General features: G+C 37.8%; 1 long non-coding RNA gene across 1 annotated transcript; it reads right to left on the reverse strand.

The window, feature by feature from the left end:
* Window positions 1-1,324: 1,324 nt before the first annotated feature.
* On the reverse strand, window positions 1,325-2,769 carry LOC129411670 (uncharacterized). Its single transcript, XR_008633406.1, has 5 exons — window positions 2,264-2,769; window positions 2,010-2,190; window positions 1,837-1,921; window positions 1,692-1,765; window positions 1,325-1,616 (listed from the first exon to the last, which is right to left on the reverse strand). It is a non-coding gene; the product is annotated as an uncharacterized LOC129411670 (long non-coding RNA).
* Between the last annotated feature and the right edge of the window lie 10,789 nt (window positions 2,770-13,558).

The raw sequence follows: 13,558 nt of genomic DNA on the forward strand, positions 1-13,558 counted from the left end.
CCCTCAAAATCCTCCATCTCCACCAGCAGCTCCTGTGTGCTTCTAGCTGTGAGCTGATGGATGAACTCCAGACCTGGAAAAGACACATTTATGCTGTGATATTCATGACCAGTGCATCTCACTGTGGGCATGAACTTTTTTTCTTACCCAGCCAGTATTCTCCATAAGCTTTACCAAACCCACTCACATACTGATCCCAGGGTCTGCAGAAGTTCACTGTACCATCCATCCTCCTCTGGATCATCTGAGGACACAGATACAATATCCTGTGGGTCATAATATTGATAATATGAAGCCAATATATTTTTTACCCAGACAAACCTGATCATGATAATTACTATATCAGTTTATGCATTCAGTATATTTTGGGCTCAATATTTATCATGTGAACATTTTCTTTGCACTATAGGGAATGTTTATTTATTTATTTATTTTCTTAAAACAGAAATGACATTCTCAAAACAATTTGGACAAATCTCAGAATGTCATTTCTCATTGATTTCATCAAATTGCAAATGTCTTAGTGCATGTCTCAAGTGTCTCATTGCATCTTTGCGCACGGTTCTGTACAAGTTACCTACAGTTTGACATGTCTCCCATTTTTGTGCCTATGAAAAAAAGACAGATGTACAATATACTTGGAGAAGGGACAAATATAATTCATCGTTGTCTCCAGTGTACCTGTATTTTGTATGACAATATAAGCCTCGTCCTCCACTCCTCCTCTCCAGTCTGCACTGTAAAATTCCATCTCACTGTAAGCAAAACAGACAAATAAATGAAAAAGTTCCTCAATAATTTAATACTTATCAATATAAAAACTCACCTGTACTGTATTTTAGTTGCTTGTGTCAGTGTCACTGTTTTTCCCTTCCTCCTCTCTTTCTGCAGGATCACATCTGGCTGGTGTTGGAAGCTCAAAAAAAAAAAAAAAAAAAAACAAACTTACTACTTGCTGCAAAGAGCAAGTAGGGCAAATCTCAGAATGTCATTTCTCATTGATTTCATCAAATTGCGAATGTCTTAGTGCATGTCTCAAGTGTCTCAGTGCATCTTTGCGCACAGTTCTGTACAAGTTGCCTACAGTTTGACATATTCCCCATTTCTGTCCCTATGAAAAAAAAACACAAATGTGCAATGTAGTTGGAGGAGGGACAAATACAGTTCATCGTTGTCTCCAGTGTACCTGTATTTTGTATGACAATATAAGCCTCGTCCTCCACTCCTCCTCTCCATTCTGCACTGTAAAATTCCATCTCACTGTAAACAAAACAGACAAATAAATGAAAGTTCTTCAATAATTCAATACTTATCAATATAAAAACTTACCTGTACTGTATTTTAGTTGCTTGTGTCAGTGTCACTGTTTTTCCCTTCCTCCTCTCTTGCTGCAGGATCACATCTGGCTGGTGTTGGAAGCTCAAAAAAAAAAAAAAAAAAAAAAAAAAACTGATTACTTGCTGCAAAGAGCAAGTAGGGCAAATCTCAGAATGTCATTTTTCATTGATTTCATCAAATTGCAAATGTCTTAGTGCATGTCTCAAGTGTCTCAGTGCATCTTTGCACATGGTTCTGTACAAGTTGCCTACAGTTTGACGTGCTCCCCATTTCTGTCCCTATGAAAAACAAACACAAATGTACAATGTAGTTGGAGGAGGGACAAATACAGTTCATCGTTGTCTCCAGTGTACCTGTATTTTGTATGACAATATAAGCCTCGTCCTCCACTCCTCCTCTCCAGTCTGCACTGTAAAATTCCATCTCACTGTAAACAAAACAGACAAATAAATGAAACAGTTCTTCAATAATTCAATACTTATCAATATAAAAACTTACCTGTACTGTATATTGTTTTTGTCACTCTGACATTTTTCCCTTCCTCCTCTTTTTCTGCAGGATCACATCTGGCTGGTGTTGAAAGCTAAAAAATAAATAAATTAAATTGACTACTTGCTGCAAAGGGCAATGACAGAGTAAATACTGTATGTAGAAGCGTGGAGCACACAGACCATGGTGCTTTGTCTCTTGAACTGGATGGTCCTGCCTCAAGACCTCAGCAGTCCTCCTGACCCAGCCTGGACCCAGGCAGACTCTGGGAACATGAGCTATGCGAGTACTTATGTCCCACTGAATCCCTTGGTTTCTTTTCACATTGACTTCTTTGCTTTGACATGTCTCCCATTTTTGTGCCTATGAAAAAAAGACAGATATACAAAAAACTTGGAGGAGGGACAAATACAGTTCATAGTTGTCTCCAGTGTACCTGTATTTTGTATGACAATACGGATAGAAGCCTCGTCCTCCTCCACTCCTCCTCTCCACACTCTGCACTGCAAAGTTCCATCTCACTGGAAGAAAAACAGACAAATAAATGCACTGTGCTTCAATAATTTAATACTATCAATATAAAAACTTACCTGACAGAGATCTGCTGACCCTACCTGACCAGTCGGTCTGTTAAACTGCACTGAGAACTTTGGCTGACACACAAAGGCCACAGAGAAGTGCAGTGAAAATGTTGCTGGAAAACTGCAGCATTTGCTGCAGCAAAACATGAAGAACCTTTCTCTCTCTCTAAATGTATCTAACATTTTTGTCATTTTTATATTTTTTTCACACAAACTATTTACAACATAATAATAACACCACACAAAACCTATCTAAAAATGTTCACACTAAAACACACAGCAAACTATTTACAACATAAAAATCACACCACACAAAACCTATCTAAAAATGTTTACACTAAAACACACACGGCAAACTATTTACAACATAATAATAACACCACACAAAACCTATCTAAAAATGTTCACACTAAAACACACAGCAAACTATTTACAACATAAAAATCACACCACACAAAACCTATCTAAAAATGTTTACACAAAAACACACACGGCAAACTATTTACAACATAACAACAATATGTTTTTTTTTTGTTTTGTTGTTTTTGCATTTGCTGCAAGACTCCAGATCCTCTTCTGTGACTGAAACATAAACCGAAGAAGGATCAGTTCTTAAAATAAAAGGAGTACTTCTGTCTTACTGCAATAAAAGGCCTCTGTGGCTCACTTGACCTTTTCCACTCCTTCCAGTCCCTCTTGCGCTCCTCCAGGTAGTCGTCCATCTGCACCACCCAGTCCGGCCTAGGTCCAGGGAACAGGCGGGCAGCATCCAACTCCTCCAGCGGGAGAAGAGGGGCAGGGGCAGGAGAAGAGGAGGAAACCTTCGGAACCTTCGCAGGGCGAGCGGGCTCGGCACAAGCGGGGCGCTTCCGAGACTGAGGAGCACAGTGTGGACGCCTGAAACCAGAAAGCCTAGCATCAGGGAGAGGGATTACCTGAAGGCCCCTGGCGGCAGCAGCAGGGACAGGCCTGGGGTGCGCAGCAGCAGCAGCGGGCAAAGGGCGGCGAGCAGCAGCAGCGGGCACAGGGCGCACAGCAGCGGCAGGCACAGGGCGATGGGCGGCAGCAGCGGGCACAGGGCGGCGAGCAGCAGCAGCGGGCACAGGGCGGCGAAGCAGCAGCAGCGGGCACAGGGCGCACAGCAGCGGCAGGCACAGGGCGGCGGGCAGCAGCAGCGGCAGCAGCAGGCCTAGGGGGTAACACGGGGTCACTAAAAACAAAAGAAGAAGGCAGCACAGAAAAGCTGAACTGAGGAGTAGGAGAAGGCATCGTGGAAATAGGAGTTTGTAATGTTTGTGTGTGTATGTGCGTGTGTGTGTTTGTGTGTGAGGACGTAGAGCGAGAGGCGAGCTCCTGTGCAGGACGTCTGGACGCCTGATGGATCACCGGGCCAAGGACCGCACGGATCTGTGGAGAGAAACAGAATGTGTCAAATACCAGTGCTACCAGAGCTCACAGCTTAAGAGTCCAGCAAAACCAGAGTTGAGAACATAAAGAGTTCAATTAACACTCGGCATCAGGCCAGATTCAAATTTGGTGTTGCAATTATTATGGCGAAAATAAATGTGATTAAGGATTATATCACCATAATTATTCAAGTTGCTGACCGTTAAAACAGCTTATATTTACATATTTAAATGACTGTACTTTGTTATAAATAAAAACAACCCATTCTGCTGTTAGAATAGCATTTATCTCTATTAGCGATTATCACAATTATAGAAATGTCCCATGAACAATTACTGTCTGCAGTTTTTTATCACGATAAATTATATTATGGTTTATTGGCCCATCCCTAATTAACACATTAACACATTACAAGAGGGGTGTAGCAACCAATAATGTAACAAGGGCTAAAAAACTCAAACTAAAGATTGGTTTCTATTTTAGACACAAACATTGCTTTTCTTTCAGTGCTAAGAAAAAAACAGTGCAAGCAACTTTTCTGTCTATTCTGGACTATGGTGATATGCATGTTTGGTCATTCACTCTGCACAACCTGCACTCTGTGCATCATGGATCACCGAGGGTTATCACCAATGACAAGTCTCTCACTCAATCACTGCCCTCTTTAGGGTTTAGTTGGCTCGACAATTTGCAGAAAACAGCATTGGTTAATAATTCTTTACAAAGCCATATGAGGAAACTTAGTAATGTTCTTAATATCAGGTCAGATAGTTATGGGCTCCGCTTTTCCCCAAGGTTACTTTTCACCTTACTTTTTTGGTATATTTCATATATAATAACTGTATTCTTATAATGTATTAAAAGTAGTAGACTATATTGTTATTAAAGTTAGGTAAATGTGACTTTAAACTCCTTTTTGTTTGTTCTATAGACAACTTCTAAGACCCCCAATTGACTGGAGATCACTTAACCCAGTCTATGAACATACCCATTCATTTTGGCACTATACAAGAAATGGTGCATCTTTAATTTAGCTCAAAATACGCTTTCATTTGACATGTGGAAATTGTCATGTAAGTTATACCATTTATATTGTCAACCTGTGAAACCTAACAATGCTAAAAAGCACAAGGAAATTCTACTGAAAATTCAAGACTTGTCAGTATACTTCAAAATTCTGGGTATGGGCTAATTTTAATGGAACAATACAGTGGACTGTAGGCGAAGTGATGTGTAATCTCATTTTGTCACAGTCCAAGAAAATCAGGTGTATCTTTAAAAAAAATAATTTTAGCCTAAACCATTTGGGAAAAGGCCTGCATGCTTAACTACAATGTTCCAATAAAAGCAGCAGGAGTCCTCCTCTAGTACCTCAATACATGTTTTATTTGCTAAGGTTACTTTTCTACATGTGGAGTCACGGGGAAAAAACATGACACCTACAGCAGATATTTAGGAGATTAGAAGCACGAGAGCTCACATTTCTTGAAATAAATATAAAATAAACATGACCTAGACATTGATAAAGGGGCATTTGCTTGACTAATGATTGCTTTTTGAGTAACATAATGACAAACCTCACGTGTTCCTCACAAATGTCTCGTAGTCTTATGCAGAAGGTGGTTAGTCAAAGTCTGGGTGAAATTCTGTCAGACTTTTGCCTCTTTTATCCAGAAATCCTCGATTAAAGGTCTCAGATACAAGTTTATGATCGCAGCCAAGTTTTGCAAAGTTTGCAGAGAGCGCGCATCACTCAAAAGATGCACTTGACAACAAAAGCACTGTGCGTGCCCGCCGCCGGCAGAACGCGCTTACGTCAGTGCAGTACGTGCTTCATCTTCTAGACCAGGGCTACTCAATTACAAACTCAAAAGGCCCACTTACCAAATGTACAGTGTTTCCAGGGTCTGAAAAAGTCTCGGTGTATTTCCAAACTTAAAACTTCTAACAAAAATGTAGTAAATCCACATGGAACATTTGAACTATAAATACACGAGCTAGATGGCTAGGTATAGCTAAGCTGCGTCTAGCTAAGCTAAGGGCGCTCTGCTCCCATTCCTCCTGTACGCTGTCACTGCGCATGCGTCCTGTAGAGCCGCTCTTCTGTCTGGATCATGTCAGTCGATCGCACCAATGCTTCTGTACCACAGAACATTTAAAACGTTCATGAGCAGCAAAAAGAAAGTTTGGACTGGCAAAAAGCGGGGATGGAGAACACAGCTTCACGGCAACCCGGAGGATGCACCGTGTAACTTTCCTGGAAGTCATTGGATGGATCGATCAAATCTGGACTTTAGTGACAACCGAAACCATCCTGTCGGGATTCAGAAAGGCTGAAATAATTCTAATTGGAACTTATGCAGAGTCTGACTATAGCTACACAGATGAGGAAGCGGCGCCCCGTTTACTCATGGATCTATTAAAATAATGAACTCTGGATGCCGTGGAGTTGCTCAGAAGTGACACAGAGGGTGAAGAATTCAATGGATTTAGTTAAACTTGTTATGTTGCGTTGTTTATGCTATAGCTATCTGACTTAATATCTGACATAAAACCTAATGTAATATCTCACGTTAATGGCCTGTTGTTCTCTGTTCTATTTTTATTACTGCAACTTGCCTCTCAAGTTAAAATGTGTGTTCTTGGTCTCTGATGTTATAAAATGCATTTCCCCAAAAAAGTGCGACTTATAGTCCGGTGCAACTTATATGTTTTTTCTTCTTCATTATGCATTGCATTATGCATGCTTTGTCATTGCATTTGGGTAAGGATCCAGACAGTAGACCACCAATTGAGTACCTCTAAATATATAAGAGATATAAATATAGAGACATAAACATCATTGACCAACACTTGGTAATTGTAGCTTACAAAGATTCCTTTATTTCGAATTATTGTAAATGACCTATATGTTTTCTATGGAAGACAATTAGTTTCATCAGATTTATCTTCATTTTAATGCTGGTGAATTTTTTAACCCTGAAAAAGATATGTTGGAATTGTTTTCATTCTGAATTATATAGTGAGGCAGATATGAGTCCTGCGCGCTCCTCTGTGAGTTTATGGATATAATAGCAGCACGGAGCGGTGAGGACAGCAGGAGGAGAGCGGCTCCAGAACTTCTGTTGCTGTCCACAGTCTTTATCAAAGGTAAAAGTGGATTCACTGTATGTTTTGCAGGGGATTTTATTTTGTGTTTTTCTCGTATGAGTAACATCAGCGCACCTAACAGGGATTGTATAGAGAAGTCTGTGTGTGTGTGTACATGAGCAATCGTGCTGTTCTTTGGCCCACCTCCTCCAACCTGGGGCTCCTCAGTTTTGTACAAATTCTCTATGTGACTTATGATAGTGGCTCTGGAAGAAACTTGGTAGGTCCAGTTGTTTAATGTGACGTTAATGATCTCAGTTAGACCCTCGTCCTCCACAATGTTAACAGGCCTACATGCAGTAGCAACCCATTTGGCTATGGCTGCAGTAAGTTTATTTTTAGTTGTGGTGTCCATGTGCCTGTGTGGAAAGTATGGAACTATTAAAATATAGTAAAAACTATTAAGTATGGTATCGTCCACTGTCACCTGGTTATGACACGAAGGAGTTTTTATAACATTACTTGCAGTGGTCACAGCTTATGTAAAAACTAGTTCACTAGGTCACAAAGAGCGTTAATCTTGCAATTAAAAAAATGACCGCTGTTAAAATGGTTTTGCGTTAACTTGTTAATAACCAGATATTTTTGACAGCACTCAATTGAAAAGAATTCTATTTTTTTAACATATACTTCCTTGTGAAACCATTATCATGTTTCTTCTACAGGGTGATGTGGCACTAGGAGGACTTTATACCAGATGCTCTACCTGTTCCTGTGTTTTGAGGAAGAAGGTTCAAGGTTCTTTGTCATTCAAGCATGTGAGAGAAACACATGGGGCTTGTACAATTCTAATGTTCACATGATTCTGTTCTGTTCCATTATTGTATTAGAGAGTAATAAGTGCTTTAAGTATCTTTAAACATGTAAAACACAGAGTAGATCATCATAATGTAATCATGTGTTATTCCTGTGTCCACAGAGACCAGAGTGTCTTCACTGGAATAAGTCCTCACACTGTCCAGCTCCAAACTGTGAGTCACTGTACCTGTGCTCTGTGTTTGATTCTGTTTAAGATAATAGAGAACTGTGGAAAACTAAAGATTGTTTATGTATTCTTTTACTTTAAAACCCTTTAAGGACATTTGACATATTAAAGTATTTGTGTCGACAGGATTAAATAATATATAACAAATAAAATAATAAAAAGGTACATTTTCATGATAAGGTAACGTCAGATAAATATGTGTATTTAGCATAATTTGATCACGTTTCATCAACATGAAAAAGTTATGTTCATGTTCTGAGAAAAATATGGTAGAGGGGATCGAATAAGTTTCGACGCCTTAACATGATTTTATTTGCACACAAATGATTCCATATTTAAGCTAATCCAGCAACCTTTTTTTTTTTTTTTCAGGTGTGTGTGATTCAGATCTACCTGGAGACTCGTGACTCGTCGAAGAGGAAAAGGGTCGGACTTTCAAATTAAAAGTGCAAATATATTTTTCTATAGAGTGTGTGTCTGTTTGAAGCCTCCACCCATTTTCCAGAGGAACCTTCTGTATCTGTGTGAAGAGCTGTGCAGCTGTGTTCACCATGAACATTTGTGCTGTGATCATTGTCATGGGGACACTCGTGAATGGAGCCACGTCAAGTGAGTAGTTTGATTTGTTTTAGTGTGACTCAGAGATAGACCATTGTTTATGAAGAAGAAGAAGAAAACATTAATTACAATAGTTTCAGTTCAGTTGCAGATATAATTGATGTAATAGATATAACAGTGTAAAGTAATATCTATCCCAGGTGAAGAGTTACTTGGAATGAGCGGGTGTGTTGGTTTTGATTATTTACCCAGCTACACATTACGCTGATGCTCAGGATGATTTCTGATTGGTTTAAATGGCTCTTATTACACTGTTTTCTGATCTGTGTGATAATGTTTCCTCCTCATAACAAACAGACCAGACAGAGGTGGGACTTGCAAGTCGTGACTTGGATTTAAGTTAGATTTGAGTCACTATTTTTAGGACCTGAGATTTGACTTAAAATGAAGTGATACTTGGGACTTGACTTGGACTTGAGTTCTGTGACCTGAGAAGACTTCTCCTAAAAAAAAATATATATAAAATACTTTTCTGTTAACAGTTGATAAATGTTGTGCTTTACAGTCTTTCCCTGTTCTCTGTTTGTTACTTTGGATATAACTGAAGTACTGTGATGTGATATCATCAAATGTACTACAGTAATATACTGTACAACGCAGTAAAACAGAGGGAGCTACAAAAAACAACATCCTTCCATTTCAGTGCAGACTACTTGACAAAATAACTGTTCACTGTTGTACTTTTAAATCTTAATTATTTCTATTCTGACCAGAATGATTCACAATAAGATCTTGGCAAAGCAGATGACTTGGACTTGACCTGGATTTATGGGCCAGTGACTCTAGATTTACTTGAGACTTGTAAAACAACAACTTGGTACCTGGAGTTGTTTTGTTTTGTTTCATTCACACATGTTTAACCCTCTATATTTAGGCTGAGTTCTTCTCTTAAATAGGAAACATTCTTTTCCACCTTGTGATGTCATGTGGTAATACAGGAAACGCTCCATTGTGTTTTTAAACTCCATACACCTTCACTAGAATCATTTAGATTATTTCACTGCTGGAACTGCCCATGTCTATTTAACCTGATGACATCACAAGGTGGAACAGAGCATTTAGAGCTTTGGAGATGTAGACAGACTAATAATAAAGAATTATTCAAATGTGTGAATGAAACAAAACACATCTCCAGGTCTGTTTTTGAGGAGGTAACTATATTCAAGAGTCAATTTTGTGCAATATAAAACCTTTAACCTTTATTTATTGACAAGAATTGCAATTGATATTAAAACATTAGATAAGATGAGTATCCAGATTGTAATTTCAGACAGAGGAACATTGGAAAGGTTTATGAGAGAGTTTGTTTTTTGGCAGTAACATTATTATACTGTAAGATACCACTACTGCTGAGGTTACTATGGAGATTTTAATATCACTTTTCTATTTGGATGTTTTGTGTGAGAATGAAGAATATTTATCAAATGTAATGTATAAATCCTGTTGTTCACAGTGATTCACAATTACATGGGTTTTCAGACAACCTCAACTCAAGTCCCAAACTTCCCAGAGTTTGTTGTTGTTGGAATGTTGAATGGACTTCAAGTCAGTTATTATGACAGTAACACCAGGAGAGAGGAGCCCAAACAGGAGTGGATGAACAGAGTGACAGAAGAAGATCCACAGTTCTGGGAGAGGATCACTGAGATGGACATTAATACTGAACATGTGCAAAAAGGAAACATTGAAACTGTGAGAGAGACTGAACCAGACTGAAGGTTTGTCTGATTTTCATTTTTATTTCTCTGTTGTTGTATTAACTGATGCAGATTTTGAGACATCAGGAATAAAGTCAATGAAAAAGAGTAAGACTAGAGTAAGTTTAGTCTTAACTCTGATCTCTGCTGTAAATGTAAAGTAACTGTTGACTTATGGAAGTACTATTTAAGGTGAAACACTGCAGGGGAAGAGGGAAAATCTCACATTTGAAACTTCTTCTTAAGTTATTTACATAAATGTAAGAAAAACGTGTTAGAAGTGTTTTCATCAGCATTTTGTGTGTAAAAATGAGCAACATTTATCAAATTTGAGACACATCTGAACAATGGACATAGCCACGTTTAAACTTCTTGCTTCATTTTGTTCACATATCAGATACAAATATTTACAGAGGAGGATTTGGATACTATTTAGTATTTGAGTAAATTACAGTTAAAATTCAAATTTCACCTTTTTTTAATTAAACTTAAATTTAAATCAAGTTAATCTTTAAATGAGATATGAACAAATCCTGATCCATCTAAATCTTGTAAAGTCAAAGATTAGAACATTTGGTGGGTGTAGGTGCTGCTCTAGAGGGTGATCCTTTTGTCCCTGTGGAAGAAACATGTATTTTCATGTATTATTTGTCCCATATGAATCTATGGATGTTGAATAAATGAAATAAAATATTTTTTGGACAATGTTGTTATTTCCAAGTGAAAGTTTTTATGTTGAGAGCAAAAGGACACTGACGAAAGTGCTCCCAATTATAATTATCTAATGACCATTAAAAATAATCAGGAGAAAAAGAAATAACTTTATAACAATAATCAGATGGTATTTTTTCATATTTGAAATTCCACAATGTGTGTGTAAATGTTTAATTGAGTTCAAAGTCTGTCTATAGTGAAAATGTCAGGGGACTGTAAAATGAAAGACAAAAGTGCAGAAATATTATTTAATCCTCACACTGTAAATTTACTTCATTATTTCAGTTTAATTCTGGATCATTAGAAAATCTAATCATGAAAACAAAACAACAATTAAATTATATTTAAAAAAGTGCTGAATTAACTCTTCATCTCTAATACCAATGCCAAAAAGCAAACTGTCCCCAATTAGAAAAGTGTGAGTAGGTGCAGGACTTGAATGACTTGAATCAGAAATGGTAAAACTACATGGAATAAAATAAAACAATCAACACTCAACATTTTATTTTCATTTTATGTACATCCGAGTTTGTGCAATGAACGTGAATATTCAGTAGATGTCAGTGTTGTACAGAGAGAGAGAAGAAACAAGCAGTAGCCTCTGGAAAACAAATCTAAACTGAGGTGATGCAGGACAATTATCTATCTTGTATTTTTCTTTCTTCTACTTGGCCTGAAGCTACTACTACTACTACTACTACTACTACTACTACTACTACTACTACTTGGGCTGATATTGTAGTTTAAATAGGAAATGTCAGGTAGGCCTTGTAGATCATCTCGAGTCTGGGACAGGTCATGGGATTTGGCGAGACTTGATATAATAGATCAAAAAAACAAAAACAAAAAAACAATATAAGCCTTTATCCTCTGCAGTATTTGAATAAGTTACAGACCTACACAAGGAGATGGCAAATTTTAATAGATGTTGCAGATACAATATTCTGTGGGTCATAATACTGATAATATAAAGCCTATATATTTTTTACTCAGACAAACCTGATCATGATAATTACTATATCAGTTTATGCAGTCAGTATATTTTGGGATCAAGATTTATCATGTGAACATTTTCTTTGCACTAGAGGGAATGTTTTTGGTAATTTTTTTTCACACAGTATTGTACATTTAGAATAGTTTTAGTGGTTTAAATCTGCTCTTGGGTTATTGTATAATCATTTCTGGAGTAATATATCGTGCATCAAAATGACACATAACAGGAATCAATTCAAGACTTCTGTACGTTCTCCAGCAGAGGGCGCGCTTACTCACTTTAGTGCCAGTCCCGCTGAAACCTCGAAGCTACCGAATGTGCTCCCAATTTAATCAAGAATGTTTCGCTCCAAAATGATTCTAGATTCTATTTTATTTACTTTTTAAATACATTTTGGTGAATTTTTTCCTTTCAGTTTATGGCTGTTTTATGGTAATCCACCAACAGTCAACCGTCCTGATTCCTCCATGGCTTCTCGCTCCAGAGTTGTAGAAACTACAACAAAGGTAGGACAAGTCTGTTCATTTGATAGCAATATGATGAGGGCAAAAGTTTCTATTTATTCAGTCATTTGTGACTTAGAAAGAAACAGACAATAGCCGATTATATTTGATTTGAACACATCTACCTTGTATCTGGGGACACAGTAAGATCATGTTTCTAGAATTTAAAGTCAGCATCTCACATATTGTTCCTTTAAACTGTGTGTCCTCAGGTGTCCCAGAGAAGGATGGGTGGTGCAGTGGACTTGTGCAGATCCAGGAGTGGATTTGAAAACCTCAAGGAGAATATTTGGCAAGGTAAGAAATGAAATGAGCTAACCTAAATGCAGTTAGTTGGGTTCAAAGTTGAATTGTTTTCCAGAAGATCAGCAAGATGTCTTTTTTGTCATAGTCGACATGTTGCTGTTTGACGCTGATCAGAGAAGCGTCACTGGATGAACTTTCAATGTGACGCTCTAAAGAGAAAGAGGTTTAAGTGTCTAAATATCTGCTTTGATGTTCATTCCACTCAGAGATCAGCAATCTAACCCACAACCTCCTGACTGAGAGGAGGAGACAGGATAACCACTCACACAGCCACAGTGACACAGGGAGGACATGCTCAGACCGCTCTCTCTTAAATAAGTGACTCAGCAGGAATAAGAGGAGTTTGTGTTCATCCGTGATACAAAAGTGTAAAGTCAGTAAATATTAGCGTCCGTTCAAATCAAATGTAAAATCACAAACAGAAGTAGAACATTTAGAGAATTATAAATAGTGCTTCAGTCACCAGTCACTACTTTACTTTGCTACTCAAATAAACTACAATTAGTATAAGTAGACTAAGATACAACCAAGACTAAACCAGGTCTAAATCAGGAGTTTCTATGTAGGCCTATAAAAACCCAACCCAGGGTTTAACTGCAATGGAATCCTAAACTATAATATTGTTGTCATAAACCTGGCCTATTGAACTCATAAAGTCTATTGTATTGTAGAGTTAATATCCATTTTTGTCAGTGGTGGAACGTAACAAAGTTTAGGTATCTGTGCTTTACTTAAATAGATTATTTTTCTATAAAGTCTGTGTGTGTTTGAAGCTT

The sequence above is a fragment of the Boleophthalmus pectinirostris genome, unplaced genomic scaffold (genome assembly GCF_026225935.1).
Source record: "Boleophthalmus pectinirostris isolate CB_2022bp ecotype Guang Dong unplaced genomic scaffold, ASM2622593v1 HiC_scaffold_531, whole genome shotgun sequence".
NCBI classification, from domain to species: Eukaryota; Metazoa; Chordata; class Actinopteri; order Gobiiformes; family Gobiidae; genus Boleophthalmus; species Boleophthalmus pectinirostris.